This window comes from Parus major, chromosome 3, assembly GCF_001522545.3.
Source record: "Parus major isolate Abel chromosome 3, Parus_major1.1, whole genome shotgun sequence".
Taxonomy (NCBI): domain Eukaryota; kingdom Metazoa; phylum Chordata; class Aves; order Passeriformes; family Paridae; genus Parus; species Parus major.
This window is the reverse complement of record NC_031770.1, coordinates 40,483,506-40,499,299: the sequence shown is the minus strand read 5'-3', so window position 1 is coordinate 40,499,299 and position 15,794 is coordinate 40,483,506.

Genomic DNA, 15,794 nt, shown 5'->3' with positions numbered 1-15,794 from the left:
AACGACAGTTCAGTATTGCACTCTTCTTAAAAGAAAACCCCGATGTTGATTGTTTAGCTAATTCAGTATGCAATGTTGTTTGAGTTAGAAATGCAAATTCAGTGCTAGATGATTTGATTGATGCTGATAATGTAAGAAAATGATGAAAAAGAAAATTTGGTCTCCCCCAAAATTTTTCCAGTTTTTTAAGCTATGCAAAGTTTTAGGTTAGCCACTCTCATTAAGACAAGGAAGCTACAACTTCTTTTGAACACTAGCAGAGTAGATAAATTTGCAAGTTCTATTCCACTTCACATTCATAATTGAACATTTCTTTTTTGACACATCTCTATGGTAGCAACCAGACTCAGCCGTAGCCCAGTGTAAAACAAAAACATTAGAGGAAAGCTCTGTAATCATCTAGTATAATTTGAAGTTGAAAGTTTTAGTTTCTAGTGTGCCTCAGTCAAGCGTTGCTTGACTTTGATTCTGCTTCTTAAGGGTAAAATTCGAGTCTGTATAGATCATAGAACTATTTAATAAAAAACAATACCTCTGAAACTATTTATTCTTTGGCATAATAAATCATCATCATCATCAGCAGCATCATTATATGCTATAGTAACACTGGAGATGACTTTCCTCCTTCTGAAGAGGGGAATTTTAATCTCCAGAAAATGCCTATATTTATTCTGAATGTGCATCCTATTATCATGGTAACAGACATGAAGGAAAATTTATACTATAGAAGTATAAATTATGAGGAGTTTCTGAGTAGCTGCAAGTAATCTTCCTGTGACAGAAGGGCAGGGAAGACTGAAGCAACAGGAATTCAAAAGCATTTAAGAAGTTTCCTTGTATATGACTCTTTCCAGTAATTGAAATGAACAGAAATAGAAACAAAGAAATAAAAGATATTGCAAATAAAATAGATGGTTAAGTCATAAATCAATTCACTTTACATTCATGTAAGGCACTATATTCAGAGTGTTTCTAGGAAAGCTCTTCTGAAAGTCGACAAATGGAGACTTAATTTATGTGCTACTCTTCCCATTTCTAGGTTTATGTTTTTCAGAATTAAATAGTTGATAACTGGAGAAAATACACTGACATTTTAATTTTAGTAAATAACCTTTAAAATACCCTATAGAGGACGCATAATATGGATTATAAAAATATTTATGCTGTAAATTACAATTTCCAAACAAGCAATCTACAGAGAAACATTGACCAATGTTTCCCATTAAACAAATAATGTTTAAGCTAAAATATTTTTTCCATTTCTTTCTGTGTATCAGATAAAAGGAAAATTAAGGGGAAGAAAGGAAAATTAAGGGGAAGGAAACTCAATAATATTTTTTTCTTTCTGTCTCCTAACACTCTCTTTTTTTTAACATTGTCAGTATTCATCTCATCTGTTCTACATTAGATTGATATCTCTTAATATGTTCTCTATCCAGGTCTTGTGAGAGATAAAGGGAGATTGAAAGTAACTGAGAAACATAAAGGCATTGTGATGGGCATGATGGGAAAGATGGTCACATCATAAATCAGAAATGATAAGAAGTTTTTGAAGACATGGAAGAGTGAATTTAATACTTTGGAAATTTATTCTTAATGAAGTTTTGCTGTGTAATATCTGCACTATTTTCCACAAAAAGTAATAAAATAAGTAATGTCAAGTTAATTTAATTTCAAAGAAGGAAAGTCAAGTCTCTACCCCATGACATTATTTTATTTTTGCTAATGCTTCATTGTACTTATACTGACTCTGCAGTACCACACAGCACAAACCTCCATAATCTCCAAAGTTCTTGACTTATTCCAAGAATATTTTATTGCCTCCATATATTTTCTAATTACAAGTTTTTAGTTTTAAGGCTAAGTGGCATCTCCTTAAATTGAGTTCTGATGGACAACTCTCTGCATTAAGTGATATCAGCTGGTTTGATTTAAATTATCTATCACTTTAGACTTTAGGGTTGAAAGGACCTTTAAGCAGTTCATATTCCTATACAAAAAGCCTGGAGTTTTCAAGAAGGGCAATTTAAAAATTTGACATTGACAGAGGTTCTCTGGATATTTACAATACTTTAAAAAAAAAAATATCTGGAAATATTTTGAAACCCAAGTCAGAAAGAGAGATGTACTAATGCTTGAGTTCCAGTTTCTCAAGCTGACCTATACCAACTTCTAACAACCCTGCTTAATACGTTTAACCACTTGCATCACATTTTTTAATCTAACTAGAAGATTTCCTACCTCAGATAAGCACATACTTTTTAAAAAATCAGAGATACACTATGTGTGCAAATAAATATTCTGGTTTAACTTTTAAGTAAAATGAAAAAAAAAGTAAGCTAAAAAGAAATTATTGTTTAGGGTTTTGTGTTATTTTAAAATAAGTTCTAAGTATTTTCAATATTACTAAATGCAATGGATAAGCAGTTAATTATGCCATTTGTACTGAAAATGTAACATTACTGAGCCCAACACTGAAATTAGTGTCTGGAAAGTGCTTCTTAACTATGAGGAAACAGTCCCGTAGATACTGGAATAGCATCCTTTCTTCGTCCTCCTTTCAGCCTTGTTCAATAACACATTGCTGGCTCTTACCTGAATCTGTACCAAGGTTCAGCTTTGTAATTCTTCCACATTTAGATTGTAACTCTTTACCATGGCGACCCAGTCGCATTCACTGGGAAAATTAATCTTGCTTAGGTACCTGAGAATCATTCCTTCTGGAACTGGGACTAGTTCTGTAGTACAGAAAGACAATTGTCTTAGAATCATGAAATGGTTTGGGTTGGAAACAACCTGAATAAAGATCATCAAATTCCAACTGCCCTGCCATGGACAGGGACACCTTCCACTACGTCAGATTACTCAAAGCCCCATCCAACCTGGCCTTGTAGAAAATGCCTTGAAGGACTTTAGTGAATAAATTTAAAATAGAAGTTCTTATGTACCCAAGGCTGTACACATCTATTTTCTTTCTTTTCCTAGATCAGTCCTTCTTCCCTTGCCTCTCCCTGCTCTATACTTTATCTTCTCATTAGCCCTATGATCTGTATTCTATATGTGAGAAATAGGATCTCATTGCTAAAATCAGATAGCTCATCTCCCTTGTGCCTACAAGCTTACTTGGGCTGGTTTAAACAGACCACTGATGACTGAGATCTAGGGTATTCAATTCAGATGGTATTCTTCTGCTTCTGCATATGAAAAATTTCTTGAATAAATCTTAATGATAAAAAAAATCCTTAACTGAACAAAAATGCCATGTAAACATATGGAGCACATGATATTGCTAATTTAGAGCAGATTCAGAACTAATCCGATATACATAAACAAGATGTCTTTTAGAAGATGGTAAATAAATAGAAAAACACTATATGGAAATTATTTAGTCACATGACATCAAATAACAGCCTTGTTTAGAGTGCCTAATAGATATGAGAGTTATGCTAGGCCTCGTTTAAATTATAGAAAGTCATATAGAAAATCAATCAGTTAAGAAAACATAAAGTCTTCACAACAGAGACTTCCTGTGTCAGGAAGTCAGAGATATACTTAAGATGCATTTTGCTTGTCCTTGCTTGAATTAAAACATGTAAACCACACTAAGGAAAAGCCTAAAATTAATTAATTCTGACTCTTCTGTATATTCTTCTTTACAAAACATATAGTGCAATTATGAAAACAGTAGGTAAAGACAGTTTAATGAACTCTAGTCTTTCTTTCATAGCTTGCTGTATCTCTGTAGTCATGTCCATGCTGAGAACTTTCTGTAACCATTCTGTTATTGAAAGAGCACTTCTAAAGCTGCCGTGCTGGTAGACAACAGCAGAGATATTGGTATATAAAAAGCAGACAGACTTTCATCATCACTTCCTTCTTGGAGCAAAGCTGGGTAGCATGTTGGGAAGGAGGAACAAAGGTCACACTTTTCATGTCCTTTCCAGTATGCCCACCACCACTTCTGCAGTGTTGCATTTCTAAATTGAGAAAATCAGACAAGGATGTTCAGGTAGGGGCCTTATCACTTCCTGGACCTCTGAGCTGGCTGAACATAAACCTTTCCAAACTGGAGACATAAATCCACATTACTGTGGCACTGTTATCGTGAGCTATCCTTCAATCAGGCACTTTCGGAGCATTGGGGCTGCAGGTTGCATGTAACCCCGTATTTCTAGATTTTGTAGAAGGTTTAGCACATAGATACAAATTTTGAGTTAGAGTAACCTGCTTCAGTCTTGACCAGATTCTTGTGTCCATGTATTTTTTCAAAGAAACTGAAACTTGGACTCATATCTTAATTTTTCTGCAAGTCTTATTTTCTCATCTTTGCAAATGAGGCAGAATAGAATAGGATTATGATGAAGAAACATATGTTCTTTTTTTTTTTTTTTCTCAGATCTTAGGAATAGCATTATTGTAAGGAGGATGAAAATTATACACACATTGATTCTACATTGCAGGACATGAGAAAAAATTCAAAACTGCACTGTCTTTTATAACCAATGGCAGAAATTTCACAGTTTCCAAAAGCAATTTAAGTTACTGATGGATAAACATATTGAGATTAGTCTGTGCTGTGTTTATTTCTGGCGGAATGATGAAAACCATTGAGTGAAGGCCAAGTATCAATCTTAGTCAGCCACACTGTGGTGAAATAATTGCAACTTCATTTATCCAACTCAATCCACCAGTCACGTGTACTGTCCTGGTAATTAAGTATTTAACATCCTTTGTTCTTCTGCCACAAAAAGCTGTGGCAAAGCAAAATTTGGATCGGGACGCCTTGAAACAGATCAGAAAGCTGTTTTTGTGATTATTTGCAAAAATTAATTCCTTATTTTTGCAAAACTCAGTGAAGCAATTATGTCTTTTTCTACCACTGCCAAAAATGCAGCACTTCATTTTCCTCTGTTCAGTGACTCTGTTTGTTTTTTTTTTCATTTAGACATTTGCGAGTGAAAATATCTCCATAAGAGCTCTCTGTGTTTGTTGCGTCCATTTTTTTTAAAGAAGTGTAGAATATGTGGTGTGGGGGTAAGATGATTAGTGCAACAAGGAAATCTATTAGATAGCAATATGGACTACACAGAGAAGTGATGGAATTCCCAGTGTTTATGATTGTAAAACTAAAAAGGACATATGGCCAAAAATATTCAAATAGGAGAAATTCCTCTTTCCAGGTACATCGGATGGAGATTTAATTATCTTTATCCATGATTTTGTTTTAATGAAAAAGCTTAATAAATTCTATTTGAAAATATTGTCATTGAAGACTGCTACTTAACCTCAGCAGAAAAGAATTTGTTTGATTTTTCCTTTCTTTCCTGTCTTCATGTGCTTCCATTTCCATTAGAGAAAACCAAGAAACAAAATCAAATTAAACTGTGATGATCTACTTCAAATGCACTCCTATCTCCTGAATCCAGGAGTGCAAGATTTGCTGCCATGTGTGTGTCCCATGTCAGTTCAAACCATTTTTTTCTCTGTGATTGAGGTCAATGCCTTCAACCCAACAGCTGTGAAAGAATTTGTGTATAATGTGTTTTCCGTAAATTAGTGGCTTGGAAACATGAAGGTGACTTGTTTTTTCAAATAATCTCCAATAATCATTCATTTTCATAAAATCAGCAATGTATGTGTCCGTCTAATTATTATTATTATTAATAATAATAATTAATAATAATTAATAATAATAACAGTAAGTAATTTTTTAAGGGTTCTAATTGTTTGTTCTTGTGAAAACTATGAAGTATGTGTTCAAAATACCTTTCAGTAACAAAAGCCTTTCCTCTGTGAAGGAAAAAGACCTGCATGGCTGAGCCAGTTTAGGTAGACTGGAAAGCTGAAAAGAATTGGGAAGAACTTCGATCGGATTTCATGAGACAAAGAAGTCAGGAAAAGGCTACAAAACCTGAGATAGCCCTAGAAAAAGCAGGAAAGCTGGAAACTTGTTCCATACTGAAAACGTTTACAGTGATGAGACAAACACTTTATGCATTTTAGCTCTTTCTTGCTAAAGGAGGTGTGCTGGTATAAACACTCCATTTCTGGTTTTGTGAGGATGCCCTTACCAAAGATGTTGTGAGCTGGGCACTGAGACTCTGGGTGACAAACCTGGGGAGGTGAGAGCAAGCATGATCTGGAGGAGTGTGAAACCCAGGCATAAGCAGCAGATCTCAGCAGTGTCAGGGATGACACAACCTCAGGCGGCTTGTGCAGTTCAGCCAGCCTAGGTGGGAGGTCAGGGACCAGAGACCACAGGGAAGATTTATTTTTGACTCTACTGGGTTGGCCAGCAAGCTCCTTCCAGGGCAGCAGAGAAAGATGTAAGGGGATTTGATGAAGCATGGGATGGGCTATTTGCAGGATTATGTTAGGCAAACATGACTGTCAAATCCTGCTGATTCGGTAGGTTCTTCTCTGAAATGAGACAACAAAACACAGTTTATTGTCAGATGCATTTTTTTTCTTTTTGTTTTGTGCATATTTTTTTTGTTTGTTTTGGTTTTTTGTTTTTGGGTTTGGATTTGGGGTTTTTTCTAGTGTCAAACCTGTGCTAGTGGTTTGAAGATCCATGAGTCTCATTATGATTTACTTGCTTTGGAAATACCTAGAGGAATATTATGCTATTCCATTAGCCCAGAGGAATACTGTATCAGCCACAAATTCACAGATGCTCTAGATATTTTCCATGACTGGACTCCTCTAACAGTCATAAAGAACCTACAGTAGTACAAACCTCCTCCAGAATCCATGAGATAAACAAATGCAAGCAACCTTAGTGAGCAAGTTACATTTTTTTAGCAAAGGGCGTATAACTCTTTCAAATCTGATGCAAATTTGATGAAGTATGCATTAATCTCTATTTTTTTTTTCATTCCTTTATTCCTTTCTCTGGATCACCTCCAGGGTTATTTTTCTTGATTGCTGAGTTACAATATTCTCTTCTGTCCAAAAGAAAGACTAAGGGCAATCAGTTTTAGCAAAGAAATGCTCCATTCTATGAAAATGCACACATTTTTGAAAAACACATTTAATTAGGACATTTTTAACTTGGTTTGTCTAATATAATATATGTGTCAATATGTTAGTCCTCAGTTGCTGTCTACAAAACACTCCAAATAAATGTTTGTAACATTTTTCTCCTTTCCCACATCATCATAATCTGTCTATATTTTATTGATATGAGTGTATCTGTGAATGTCCTTATCTATTCACATGTTTTCAGCAGCTGACCATTACATTATCAAAAAGCTACTTACTTGGGGGAGTTTAATTTATGACAATCTCCACATACTTAATTTCAGAAAATGCTGAGTATCCAGTGTTCTCAGCTGTAAGGCAATGTAATAAATTCAGCACTTAAGGATTGTCAGTCACTTCTACAGATCTTGGTCATACATTGCCAAAAGAAAGGCTTTTTTGTTCATGGTGTGGTTTGGTTTGGTTTGTTTTCTGACTGAGTGCAAATAAACCATGTCAGCTGTAAAAACTCATTGCAGGGTGATTCCAAGGAGGAAATGGACACATTCACTTATGTTTTGAAAACATAAAGATATGAAACCTGATATTTATGAGGGATTTCTTGCAAAAGACAGAACTCTACAAAATTATTGAAGTGTCTCTTACATAGTTAGGAAAGAAGCTGGTCGCTTTTTTCAAAATTAATAGATGAAGAAAGAAAAACACTGACACACTGATTCACATATCCTGTTGTACACCAGTCACTGTTTTTTTCCAGATGTCTTTTCCTGATGGAGAAATGAAGGGTTTAAGCTGGTGCTTATACATGTGTGCAGACAAGACGTGCACACTATCTCTCTCTCGTTTTTGGACTTCAAGTCAGTTTTAAACTTCTTGTTGCAAAGTATTTTGGTAAAGTTGTGCATCTTTCTGGGAAGATACAATCCAGAGTTCAAGCCCACCTTTTGTGTTTATCTTTTTCCATCACACTAGAGATTCAATCAGACCTATGCATTTATGAGGCCACTCAGTCTTTAGTGACATTATGGTTTATAGACTTTTTCTGGGAGAATTTTAAACAAATTAATCACTTCCCTTTTCTTCCTTTGCCTGGTTTTGGTTCTTTGAAATAAAATGTATTAAAGAAACTCCTGGGATCTGAAGGATACCACCAGGCACGTGGGTTCCCTCAGGTTTACAAACCCCCTCCCAGCCTGTCTGGCACTGAGGGCTCAGACTGAGTCCTGAGGTTTAGGTCAAGCACTGCATAGCTGCAGAACTGGCCAAAAAGTACAAAAAGAAATAATTAGCAGCCATGGGAATGTTTTTTAGCCCTTGAAAAACAAAATTAAAAAATAGTCTTTTCTGGTGATACTTATGCTTTAAGGAAAAGTATTTGGTGTGCAGGAAAAATGGATTATAATTTAAATGGGAGTATAATAAAAAGAAGTGGGAAGATCTTTCTTTTCAGCCACATGAAATTGCTTATACAGCTAGCAATAAAGTTTTTTGGATTCTCCTATAACAATCCTAATATAAAAATGTTGGGAAAAAAAATAAGAATAAATTATTCTTACAGTACTCTAAAAAGCTGTGCTAACCCAAGCACACAATAACTCACAGACACAAAGAGAATAATATCCAAATTGGTGCCACAAGAATATTATCCAAATTAGTGTCACAGGAGTTTTTAACTTTACAAATTTCAAAAATCTCAAAGCAATTTTATACAAGATCAATTTATGGGAATAACTCTGGGTAGAAGATTAAAAGCAATAGTTGGGAATTGCTTAAGAATATTATCAGTTGCTATCAAGAAGCTGTAACCCCATACTTCAAAGGGAGGGCCTCATTGATTAGAAAAACAGTGTGTTTAAGAGGGAAAATTAAAGCAGCTCTTTAAAATATATCTCACTATTGTAAAATGAGGTTAATTGGAGGAAATCATTGTAAACCAGAAAATAAGAATCAATTAAAATTAAATTAAATTAAATTAAATTAAAATTAAATTAAATTAAAATCAATTGGGTAAACTAAAGGCTGTGACGAACAAATACAATTCTTGCAGAATGAACCTTATTCTATTTGTCAGTGGTTGAATTGTCAATTGTATTATAAAGATAAAACTGTTTAGAACACATTATCACAAAATGCTTGAAGGGAACAGGAAAATTCAAAAGTCAAAATTTTTCTTAATTTAATATACAGGGGGAAACACAGGCTCTATCAATATTTTACATATATCATACAAAAAATCATAGAAAAAAACTGATGTGATTTTAAAAAACTATCTAGTACATTTCATGGCTCTTAAAATACTTTTTTTCTTTCATGACAGCATTTTTTCTACTGTGTTTTTACAGACTTCCATCACTGGAAATTCTGCAGCCTCATTCAGTTTCCTATTCCAGTGTTCTACTGTACTTGCCTATACCAAGTTGTTTCCTATCTAACTGTTCCCAAAACCTTTTACTTCCTGCTCAAGTTTAAGCCCACTGCTTTTCGTCCAATCCACTATGGTCACTGAGAACAATTAGTCCTTTTATCCTTGCAAAACTATTTACACAATTCAACATTGTTATTATTCCTACTTCATTCTACTTTTTGTTAAGCAAGACAAATCCTCATATTTTCTATACTGCTGAGCATTTTTGTCAATCGTGTTTGGATTCCCTTCTATATTTTCATATCTTGAGATGTGCTGTTCAAAACTGAACTACAGCCAGTGCTAAGACGAGCAGGATTATTTCCTAGGTCTTGTCTAGTTTATACATTCCACTGTAATTTTAGCCTTTCCACAACATCTGAACATTTCTGACTTTTTTTCAACAATGATATAATCAAATCCCTAGATGAGCTTCTAAAACATGGCTACACTCGGGATTTTTTGGTGGCTTTTTTTCCATCCTATATCTATGTGGCTGATTTTTTCTTAAACCTGTAACTACTGGATTTCATTCAGTCTTTTCTTTCAGATCATATCTTCAATTTGCTACAATAACTTTGACTTCTCTTCCTACTCTTCTAGCCTCCAATCAGCTGTAAAATTTCATGAGCATGACCTCTCTTCCCTCCTGAAGCCATGAAAATATTGGGGACACCAAATTCAGGGTGGCATGACACTGGCTAAGTCCTATCACTGACTAAGGCTAACAACGATCTGGAGCTGTTATCCATTTGTTTTTTTCATGTGCTTTAAAATCCACACAAGATTTCCTTAGGATCCTCAGAAGATGATCAAAAACCTCATTAAAAGGATAATATACAATGCTATTCCTGTATTAGCTGCTCAGTTACTGTGTGAGCGAAATAAATTAGGCAGAATTTGTTCTTGGCAAGTTTCTATTAGCTCCTAGTCTGATGAAATAGTTTCCACTTTGACAGAAGATACTAAACAAAAACTACTAAAACTTGACATTTCAACCAGTGAATAAAGGTTAACTTGCATCCAAGATTCTAAAAAGTGCTTGTTGAGTGTCTGTTTAAATTGTAAATATAATTTTCCAGTAAGTTTGGAAAGAGTGGGGAAGTTCCAGCAGAATAGAAGAATCCTAATGTCACGCCAATATTCATAAAAGCTAAATAGAATGAACCGGTTATAATGCTTGCCTTCCTAAACATGAGTCTGGCTATCTAAACAACTGATGAAGGAGTTCATTAATAAAGATTAGGAGAAAGTGCTGTAATAGAACTCAATTAAGATGGCCTGTACAGGAAATTGCGTTTTCACAAAAGACTTTGCATTTTAACTGTAATAATATTTTGATTGATTAAAATATAAGAATTCATACAATATTGCCAAACTTTTGTGAAATGGTTGTCATGCTAAAGGGTTCCACTTTGTAAAACGAACAAAAAAACACAACCAAGAAACAACAAGAAACAGAAACAAAAAATGGCAACAGCAACAAAACAAGAAAACTATAATAAAAAACTAGTTAACTGAGCAGTAACTGAAATGTAATTGCTTGCAGGAAGTCATCTCTGAGTGCGTAGGTTTCAGACAGAAATCCAGAGATGTTGATCTAATGTTAAATTATTTTCCATTTGTATTGCTTTTCTGGAGAACCATGTGAAGTCATTTCTGACGAACCTTCAGGTGACAAAATGTTAATGAGAATATTAATAAGAAAGACCAATTTCCTATAATCCAAGTACTAAGAATCCATAAAATATTTTAAAGATATCACTTATAAAATCATATATTTGAGAGCAAAAATATCCATTTCAAAATTTTATGTGTATGTCAAAAGTCTCATGAAGCCCTGATTTTGACCAGTTGCAAGCCATGCTGGTGAACAGATCAAATTGCAAGACTATGGGCAAAGGATGTCATGTTCTATAACTGCATGAATAAGAATATATTGACTGAAATAAGGAGCTCATTATTTCTGTTCAATGAATTCCTGTACTTGGCACAGTTCTAAAAATAATGTGTCTGATTCTGGTCATTACAAGGTTGGTTAAAACACAGGAAACATGTCTTGTTCTTGAAATCTCAATATTTACTTTTACAAAAACATAGCAAAGAAGTCACTTGACTGAAGCAAAATGTTAAAAAAAAAGTCCTCATCTGCATACAGTGAGTATTTTAAGACTATTATTATTCTTTGGACAGTTTCTTCATATTTCAGTGGTTGTAAATAGCAGAAGGAAAAACAAAAGCGTGTAAATATCTAAAATGTAAATATATAAACAATGTGTCTGTGTACTAAGGGGAAATGCCAACCTATTTGTACATTTAGAAAACTGAAAAAAATAGAGGAAAAAATTAAAAAACCCAAACCATTTATATTCTTTAAACTTTCACTTTTGTCATATAATATAATATAATGTAATAAGAAATTCCTGGATTTCATTCTCTGTAAAATGGAAATAACTTTCTATTTTTCTCCACATGGTGTCCCCTTTCTTCATTTAGCTCTGCTACAGATTCTTACCTGCTTTTTGGTATTCTCTTTCACTTTTCACATAAAATAATTAACATGGATTTTTTTTCCCACTACAGTTTCTCAGATGGGCCTGCAGAGAAGGGAATAAAACCAGACACAAGTCATTGAGCATATAACTGGTACATGACTAACATATCTTGCAAAATCTCACACAAAGTGAGCAATCAATCTGAATTTGGCTTCTGAGGTCCCTGAGAAACTAACTCCATACCTACGTGTGAAAAAATAACTGTAGGGATGAACAATGAAGGTATTTGTGTTCAACCTGTTAGATATTCCAGACAAGAATGAACAATAACATCATCTCCCATGAAACCACAAATAGCACAGCTCATTTGTTTAAATACACCACAAAAAGTCATGTAGAGGAGTACATTCTTTGGAAACAAAAGTGAGCTTGCAGTTTTGCAGTTTTTTACTAACCTTTTGCAGACATAAACATTACTCACTTTCTGAGTTTTTCCTGTAATCTGTCCTAATTATATTTGTACAGTATGTTTTCATCATTAAAATGAACTAAACTTGCATAGAGGAATTTTTTAACTGCCAGTATTGAAACAAAACCACATTGATACACAGTTCAATGTTCTACTTAATGAAAGTATTTCTGTGTATTTTTATGAACACTTACAACTTGAATAGGATTTTTGTGATTTTTGACAATTGAGAAGTCAATTTTTATGGCTTCCATCTTAAAAATGTTCTTATAAGACATTACACACCCAAAAGATACAGTTTTGTTTTTTTCTTTCAGTTACAGGCAACTTTAAAAACAATAGAATAAGAACACTGGTTTGCTAAGAACTTTTGAACACTGTTGAGTTGGTTATAACTTTGGGAACAGGAGATGTCATAGATTTAATTTACTGATTAATCCAATGTCATGGTTTTAAACCAGTAACTAAAAAAAAGATTACTTATTTCTTGCTGTGAGATATGGATTAGAACAAGAGCAAAACAGGCATAAAACTTAAAAGGAATAAAGAAAGTTTATTAACAAACTACAATAATAAGAACACCAGACTAAACTTCCAGAAAACCCTTTTTATCCTCTACTACTCACTATTCCTTTGTTTACATGACAACAGAGACAAAAACTTTGGAACTTTGGTGGTTAAAACAGTCCCAATTCCTGCTACAGTCTTTCACCAGTCTTTGTAGAGAAACAGAAGTTTCTTCCTGTTAATTTATGGAGTTTCTCACAATAAAACTATTTTTGTTATAGTTTTCCATTGCCCTGATGTCAGCTGCCCAGAACTGCTGTTATCAGAGTTCACTCCTCCCATTTCACATCACTCTGAAGTGTGTATGGGCCATGAGTCTAGGGATGTCATTTTAAGGATGAGTTATTCAAAGGCAAAAGTCTTCTTCATCTGTCTCTGTAAGCTTCACCAGAAAACAGTTTTTCTCATTGCCTCCCAAGGCTTCAAATTTTCGCTTCACTGTTTCTAGCACTTCACTGTATCACAATTACTCTACTTTTTACTCAAAATCCACACTTTGAACACTCTATTCCTCCCTATATCCCTCCTGTCATGAATTAAAGGAGTTTTTTCAAGACTTTATTGTCCATCTCCATAGCTTCAACAGAAAGGTATTTCAGCTCATAAACGCATCTTCTTATTCTATAGTTTTTCTGAAACTTAATTCTTTTCTTTACTGTCTCTGATAGTTTTATAAAGTCTCTTTACATGTTGATCACTCTCTTTTTCTCTCTCTGGATAAAAGGATTAATCTGCAAGTCTCATCTGGGTAATGAAAGGGTTAAAATCCCGCCCAGGCTTTTGTAGATGGTTCTGTGATTTCTGCCGGAGCAGCAGCTGGAGCTGTCTGCGATGGAAGATTCTTCATGGCTGCTCTGGAAAGTGTAGTCGCCGCTTTAGCCTGCCGTAGGTCCAGAGCTTTTTTTCCTTCTTTACTCAGCAGTCCCCAGTGAACTCTGTCACTGCAGCCGAGCCAGGGACCGGCCCGGCCCGGCCAGAGCCCGGGGCAAGCCCTGCAGGCCCCATCTCCCGGCCGGGAGCCGCTGGGCCCAGCCCAGCCCCTGCCTGGGCCGCATGGCCTGGACAGGGCACGGGAAGTCGGAGCTCTGTTACTTTTCACAGCCAGGAAACAAAGAGAACCAAAGTGTCCTGAATTTACATCGTAAGGTAGGGTTCACAAGTTGATCTCCCTTTTCAATGGTTAAAACTGCTGTCAATTCCCAGTAATGACCAATAATTGGTCAGGAGAAGAGACTCCTTTCAGTCCCCAGCAACTTCAACTTCCTTAGCTCTCACAACCACCTTAAAGGTAAAGTCACCCCATGACATCCAAAAAGACCAATAATGCTTTTTTTACAACAGACATAATCCATTTCTGGGAATCATGGACAGCTGCAAAAGAGATGAAAGGAAAATGCAGGGTTGGACTGACTAACAAGATGACAGTATTTCCTCTGCTGCTTGAATAGCATTTCTTAGCTATAATGTTAATCTTGAGACATGCCTTTGGCAATATGTTCGTAGCATAAATGAGAACATAGTGCCAGATACATACCTTGAGTCAGGCAAAGCCTGCTGAAGCTGGAACTTTATGGAGTCCATCCTTAACAATTGATAATCCATTTAAAAAATGAAATCTGTCAGCACAGAAACCCCAGGACACACCAGAGGATTTGAAAGGAAATCTCTACATTTTTACCACATCAAAGAACTAAAATTCACCACCTAACATTTGCTTAAAAATCTGGTCTGGGCTTTGATAGGTCTGAGCTGTTCCAAATATTTTGAATTAAAGTGAATTGACATGCACTTATGTTTACATTTAGGTATGCCATGTTTGGTTAGTCCCAAGACTGTTTTAGCAGACGAGAGGTGGTATCCTGGTTGGTTGGGAAAATAGTACACACAGAAGCCTATGCTGTGACATCTGTTATAAAATGTACTAGATATTTTTTAAAAGACTATTGCTAATAGCTTATCACTTAGGTTGAAAAGTTGAATTCTAGGATACCAGGAAAAAAGTAGCTTTACATATATCTGTGGGATTTAGTCACCTTCACTTGCATGTGAGGCCCATAATTGTGTTGCCATGTAATTGTAATCAGTGGGTAACACATATGTCCACAGTAACACTGCTACCTTACCCATGCTGCTTTTTGTCCCCCCCAAAATAGGAGGGACCTCCACGTCACATATGGATATACCATGTGCAGGTGTTGTCAGACTGTGACATTCTTTAGTGCTTTCCATTCAATTTAGTATTTTTGGATTCTCATTCTCTTGCTGTTGCTTTAAAGTTTTGCAAGCCACAATTCTTTTATTGTGTTTTTTCTCTGGAAGTGGTCAGAAAAAAACCTGGGAGTTTAGGCCTGGTCTTATACACAACAACCAGGATATTAACAAATGTCATCAGTCAGAGAGACACAGAGCATTTCTATCTTGGAGACAACTCAGGCCTTAACCTGATCAGAAAGGCTGATCAGAAAGTCCAAGCCTGACTACTGTCAGCCTGCAGGTCACCCAGCTGCACAATGAGTTTATAACCCACACCCTTTAAGACATTTCATTATTAGGAGAAACTTTTTCTTAAGAGAATTGAGTTTACTCTGGAGAAATAGAAGGGGACCAAACAGCCTCTTCCTGCTCTGCTGAGCTGCCCCAGGGACAACAACTTACAAAGAGAACAGTGAGACAATGCAGGTGGCAGATGATTTCTATTTTTTGTTTTCTATTTTTTTTTTCATTTCTATTGCTACCCCCTCCTTCTTCTGCAAGCAGAACATATGAATTTCTGCGGTTTATTTAACTTAGATGGCACTCCAGGTTATTTTGCCCTGTTCACTTTGTCCTCTCCTCTCCTCTCCTCTCCTCTCCTCTCCTCTCCTCTCCTCTCCTC